General features: G+C 45.5%; 1 pseudogene; it reads right to left on the bottom strand.

The window, feature by feature from the left end:
• Positions 1-2,840: 2,840 nt before the first annotated feature.
• LOC120709577 lies at positions 2,841-6,341 on the bottom strand (annotated as a pseudogene).
• Positions 6,342-6,637: the final 296 nt, after the last annotated feature.

Below are 6,637 nucleotides of genomic sequence, written 5' to 3'. Positions count from 1 at the left end.
ATTTCTCCTTTGAAAATGTAGTGCTTGTAGGCCCTTTTTTTAAAAAAAACAAGAAGTTATTTATATCTAGAAGATTTAGCATGATGTCCATGTAGAGGATAACAATTTTGCTAACATGTTGAGGATGGATATGAATTCAGCGTATCTGGTCGGCGCAAAATCAGCAGAGTCCAATACATGCATTTTTCCATGCTGACTGTATCATAATTGCAATCCAGTGTTTTCAGCTAAAATATCATATATGATTTCATAGGCATTTACTCGAAGCAAGTGAATATTATAACAAATGATTGAGACTACACTTACCGGAAGTGGTATGGTGCCCATATGACATCCTTGTCCTGCCACCTTTGCATCTGAAGCGATATGTAGGCACCAACTATCCTTACGATATCTTTGCGTGCCTTTTTTCGCTTATCAAGTTTTGCCTTGCACGTTGAACACATGCTTAGCTCATCATGGTCGTCCTTCCACAACATTGCCCCGTAATGCCTGGACTCACAAATAGCTACCGGGTCAAGGAACACAATCTTACATTCTAGAACAACCACTTGTCGTTGTTGCATCCTGTAGAATGAAATGTCACAACTAATTAGATATGTATGCATATATAATTATAGGCCATGGCATATAATATATTAGTTTGGATGCGACACTTACATGCACAAGAGTCTAACCATTTCTATGCCTAGTTCTTTGAGGCGGAACATGTCATGGATGTCTTCAAAATCGAACATGATATCATTGACACCGTCAGTTTTTGATCCAAAAATAAAAGAATCATACCAAGCCCAAATGCTTCTGAGTCCAAGTCTACATGCCCTCATGTACAAACTATGCATACTCTTCATAAAACCTGGAACCCCTTCCATCAAAGAGTCGGGTAGAAATGGTTTACCATACTCAAAATTTATCAGACAATCCGGTAAATCTGCTATGTCATCGACCCCAAAATAACGACGGAACTTGTGGTCAGTGCGGGGCAAGGAAAAGCCCGGTCGTCTAGTGCCATTAGAATTTCAAATATCCTTTGACTTAATCTTTTGGCTTATCCTTTGACCTCTGCTTGGTGTTTGTTGCGTGCCATTTATCTACAATCTCTAAGTCTTCCTTCTGGTAAGACCGTATCACTCATGGTACATACAACTGCCCAAGTCGTCGTGGTGGTGGTGGTAGTGGCGGAGTTGGTGCCGTGTGCGCTCGTGGTGGTGATGCTTGAGCAGGTGGTGATGATGCTTGAACTGGTGGTGGTGATGCTTGAGCTGATGGTCCGGAAGATGGAGCTGGTGGCGATGAACCTGGAGTTGGTGGTTCGGAAGCTGGAGCTGGTGGCAATGCTAGAGCTGGTGGTGGCGATGCTGGAGCTGGTGGCGATGATGGCGGGGCTGGTAGATATGGTAGAGCTGGTAGAGTTTGTTGTGATGATGGCGAGGCAAGATCTGGTGAAATAAGCAGTATGATATCTCGTTTGTGCCACAGAATGGTGATGCCAATGCATTGTACAAGCGTGGTCTTCCCATCTGCAGTGGGGATGTCTATCTCGTTGTCCTCATAGCTTGATTTCAGGAGCTCCTGCACTCGCACGCATGCATATAGGGACGGGATTGGTTTTCCCTCAAATAAATCCCCGATAGGATCCACGTGGGCCTTGGCAACTTCTTTCGTCTTCCCAGCTCTGCCAATCGGATAGAGCAACATGCATGGAGTAGTACTTGATACGCAATCTACCAGGTATGGTTGTGCTGTGGTTGAGACGACACTGCTCTGAGCACATGTCGTATTTGCTTGGGCTAATACTGGAGGGGGCATCGCCACCATCTGCCCGGAAGCCGGATTGTTGCTGCCCCATTTGCAACGGATTCATCCATATTTGCCCGAACTGCTGCTGCTCTGCCATTTGTGCTAACATTTCCTTAAACTTTGATTCTGCTGTTTTCTCTGCCGCTTGTATTATCTCTTCCTTGTAGCAGTCATGCCTCTTATAGGTAGATCGGTCCTCCTGGAACCCATCCCTAAAGGTCAACTTAGAGGACACGCCTCTGACACGGGCTCCATGCTCTATGGACCCAAGAGCTGTACTACGCACATCCTTGTCCCTCTTGACTTTGAACTTTCCTTGATTTTGAAGTTCGGTAAGTTCATATATTTTTTGTGTGATGGCTTCAGTCTCGGGTTTGTCAAAATGTGGCTTGCCATCCACTATCTTAGACTTCCTTGCTTCAAGCCAGAACCAGCCACACTCAGTAATGCCTGCAAAAGGGTTAGGTTGCCTTGCGGCTATTGCAGCCTTTTATTCACGCCGCCACTGATCGGCCTTCCTTCGGTATCCACCCGGGCCAAGACGGACTTTATATATGTTGCTCAATGCTAGATCTATATTTCTCTTGCTTAGAGCTAGAGATTTTTCAGAGTTCTTTTGCCGAACAAACTCTTTCCATTGTGTTGGTGTGATGTCCCCATAATCTGCAAATGGTGTTCGACCCTTCTGCACATACTTAGTATTTAGTTCACTTTTCCACCGGCGAAAACTTTCACCCAACATCTTCTTAGCATAATGCTTCTTAGCATAATGCTTGACTTTAGCATCGCCATAGTCACACTGCTTGGGTTCAGAGCAATTTTAAGTATGCCCGTAGTGTATATATATATATATATATATATATATATATATATATATATATATATATATATATATATATATATATATATATAATCAAATTTTAAGTAGCCCAAGTTAGAAATGTTAGACTGGCATTGATTAAAACAGAAGTGAAACTTTGTACAGAAGACAGTGATAAAAAAGGGGAAGCATCATAGGTATTATAATGGACAATATCTCAGAAAAAAACATGTGCAGAGATGTGACAATCATTTGGGAGATCAACTTATCCAAAGATTGAGGAAGAAAAAAAATTGGTCAGAACTCAGATGGTGCTGTTTTCACTCAAGTGTTTGTCTGGACACGGAACACAACATCAGTTCAGACATCTACCAAATCATGCTGCTATCAGCAATTTTTAAAATTGCTGCTGTTTCACCAGTAAATCTTTATCTTCCCACAACCAAAAAGGAGTGACATTACACCGTTTCCCTTTTTATTACTCATAACAGTACAAGCTCGCCAAGTTGTGGTTCACTATGATAATCCTTTTTTAAAAAATAAATCCACTATGATAATCTCATGAGTGTCTCAGTGCTCTCCAACCAATGTCACGCCTGAAAAATCCTTCTGGCCAATCGACAGCATCTACTGCATCATATGCCCTTTCCCTTGCTTCTTCAATGTCCTTGCCCTTAGCAGTGACACCAAGAACTCGGCCTCCAACAGCGACAAGATTGCCATCTCCATCTAGTGCTGTCCCAGCATGGAATATCTTGACAGCTGGAGAGACCTGCTCAGCCTTGTCGAGGTTTTTTATTACAGTCCCCTTAATATAAGATCCAGGATATCCCTGGCTAGCCATCACAACGACCATTGCCATTTCAGATGACCAGCTTAGTGAAACATTCTGTAATTCTCCCTGGCAAGCGGATAATAGAACTTGTGCTAAATCAGATTCCAATCGCATCATCAGAACCTGTAATAACAGGGGAAAAGTATTAGTAGGAATCAGGACAATCATAATATGATGACAAAAAACATTTCACAGGTCAAGTAGATATTTTTTCCTGAAAACTGACAGGTCTTTTTCTTTCTTTGATTCAGCCAGAGCAACTTTTTGACTTGCTAGTTTTGCAAAGGTTCTTTAGTTTGATACTTATTATTATTATTGGTCTGTGCTAGATTCTTGCTGAAGGCATTCCAACAGTCTCTTAACCTGGATATATATGGTATGAGATATTTGTACTGATCTTGTTTTTAACAATAAATATTTGTTGAACTTCTTGGTCTGTTAATATACAGAAATGAACGCTAGGTTTTGGAGATAGGTGACTAACCTGGCATTCTGGGTCACCAAATCTCACATTATACTCAATAAGCTTAGGCAGCCCAGATTTCTTCTCAATCATAAGCCCAGCATATAGTACACCAACAAACTTGCACCCTTCTGCTGCCATACCTTTAACGGTAGGGATAATTATATTTTCCATGACCATGCGCTTGAGCTCATCTGTAACTATTGGTGCAGGAGACTATGCACCCATACCGCCAGTATTCGGGCCAACATCACCATCACCAACCCTTTTGTGATCCTGTGCTGATTCAAGTGGCAATGCATTTTCACCATCTACCAATGCAAAGAAAGAGGCTTCTTCACCCTCCAGAAACTCTTCAATGATAACCCGTGAACCAGCAGAACCAAATGAGCCTTCAACCAACATAGAGTCTATGGCTTCAAATGCCTCATCCAAAGTCATAGCGACAACCACACCCTTTCCAGCAGCCAGTCCATCAGCTTTAACAACAATAGGGGCTCCTTCATGTTTGACATATTTTTTAGCTTCCGTGGCATCTGTGAATGTCCAATACTGCAAGAGAGAAGGTACGTGCAAAAATTAACATTGTTTGTATGGATTAACATTGAAATTATCAATAATTACAAATGAAAGGGTTGTGCCCCCTCCCCCTGGTATACTAACTATATACTCTCTCTTTTCTAGAGCAACGCAATGGAAACCTTTAGAATTACAAACAGTGCTTTAATGTAGTTTGGCCAGAAACCAGATACACTCATGGAAAATCATATTCAACTACTAGTATTGTCTGGCAATTAATATGGACTTAGTAAAGCATGGGCAGGGATAGCAACCATGTCTCAACAAAGGAAATATCTCTATGATCGATAATCCCTAAAATGGTACATCGTGTCTTAACCCTATATATCATCACCTATATGCAGGCTTCTTCCATAGACAAAATCCCATAGTCATACCAAGACTAGCCTGTAGGGTTAACAATCAACATAAATGAAACATGAAGTACCTTGGCTGTGGGGATATTGTACTTATCACACAACTTCTTCATGAAGTCCTTGGACCCTTCTAGTGCTGCAGCCTCTGAAGAAGGGCCAAAGGTTGGTATCCCAACTCTGACAAGGTCATTAGCAAGACCGGCAACAAGCGGGGCTTCAGGGCCCACTACAACCATTTCCACTCCCCTCTTGCGACAGAACGAGATAACATCATCACTACTGGAGATGTCCAAGTCTGGGATACAGGTTGCGTCCCCTGACTGAGCAATACCCGCATTACCAGGGGCGCATAGAACTGCAGTGCAAGACGGGGAGCGGTTCAAGGCGTAACAAAGAGCATGCTCCCTGCCTCCACCACCGATGACGAGTACAGTTATCTTCTCATCTGAAAGAAGACAATGGACAAAAATGAAACTAGCCCACTCTTGAATTTACATTAGCATTAGAATGTTTACTCTCAGATAGCAAATCGGATGTCCAAAAGCACTTTACCAGAAACAATGCCTGCATCAGTAGCTGAAGCTTTCAGGTTGGATTGCCACCTTGCTGAAGCCCGAACACTCAATTGACAATGGGATGCGACATGCCGCGTCGCAACCGAAGAGCAATTGCTGCTCCACCCCTGAGCAACAGGGTAAGACACCCAAGTCCTGTAGCCGTTGCACGAATAATACACAGCGGCGGTGCCACACGTTGCAGCGAGTTTGAGAGGGCCCCTTATACTGCAAGCCACAGACGCCATGGCGGGGGCGCAGTCGGCTTGCGGCGCGGGTTTCGCTTGATCCCCCAAAATTTGTGGAACACAAGCTGCACCCCGCACCTTTATTGAGCAGCAACAAGTCCTGTGTGCCAACTAATGTCGATCTCTTATAGATGGCAACGGGTAAAATCCCTATCCGCGGATGTCACGTGCCCGCGGGTATGCCTGTACCCGCAGAGTCCCGTCGCGGCGGCGGCCGATCCAGGCCTCCAGGGCCCTCAAGGCGGCGGCGGATCCAGGAACTGCGAGCCGCCCGTGGCGGTGGCCAGTCGAGGGGGCGGCGAGGGCTCCCGCGGCGCCTGCCGGTCCAGGGGCGGCGAGGGCCCCCGCGGCGCCTGCCGGTCCAGGGACGGCGAGGCCTCCCGCGGCGCCTGCCGGTCCACGGACGGCGAGGCCCCCGCGGCGGCGGCCGGTCCAGCCCAGGCACGACGAGAACCCGATGGCGGTGCGCTTGGCGAGGTGACGGATCCGAGATGACGCGGAACGAGGGTGGCGCGCGGCCGAGAGGGAGGAAGGATGAGGGGGTAGGCCGGGTGCACCGGCGGCGGCGCCGTTCGCCGCGGAGCCGAGGAGGGGGGCTGGGGGGCGGAGCGGACAGGCCCCTGGCAGCGCGCGGAGGGAGAGGAGAGGCAGACGAGCCCCTGGCGGCGCACGGAGGGAGGATTTGGGAGTGAGGGAAGAAATGTGGATGGATAAGTTTGAAACCCTAACACAAAGCTGCCCTGTTTAGTTTCAAAAAAGTTTTGTACGGTACCGTCACATCGAATTTTTGGACATATATAGAATATTAAATATAGTTGAAAAAACTAATGACACAGTCTAACTGATTAGTACGGGACGAATCTTTTAAGACTAATTAGTCCATAATTAGATATTAATTGTCAAATAACAACGAAAGTGCTATAATGTCAAAACCTAAAAAATTTCGCGAAATAAACGAGGCCTATATCTGGTGTTTTGGTCC

The sequence above is a fragment of the Panicum virgatum genome, chromosome 5K (genome assembly GCF_016808335.1).
Source record: "Panicum virgatum strain AP13 chromosome 5K, P.virgatum_v5, whole genome shotgun sequence".
In the NCBI taxonomy this organism is placed as follows: Eukaryota; Viridiplantae; Streptophyta; class Magnoliopsida; order Poales; family Poaceae; genus Panicum; species Panicum virgatum.
This window is presented reverse-complemented; position numbering and strand designations above follow the sequence as displayed.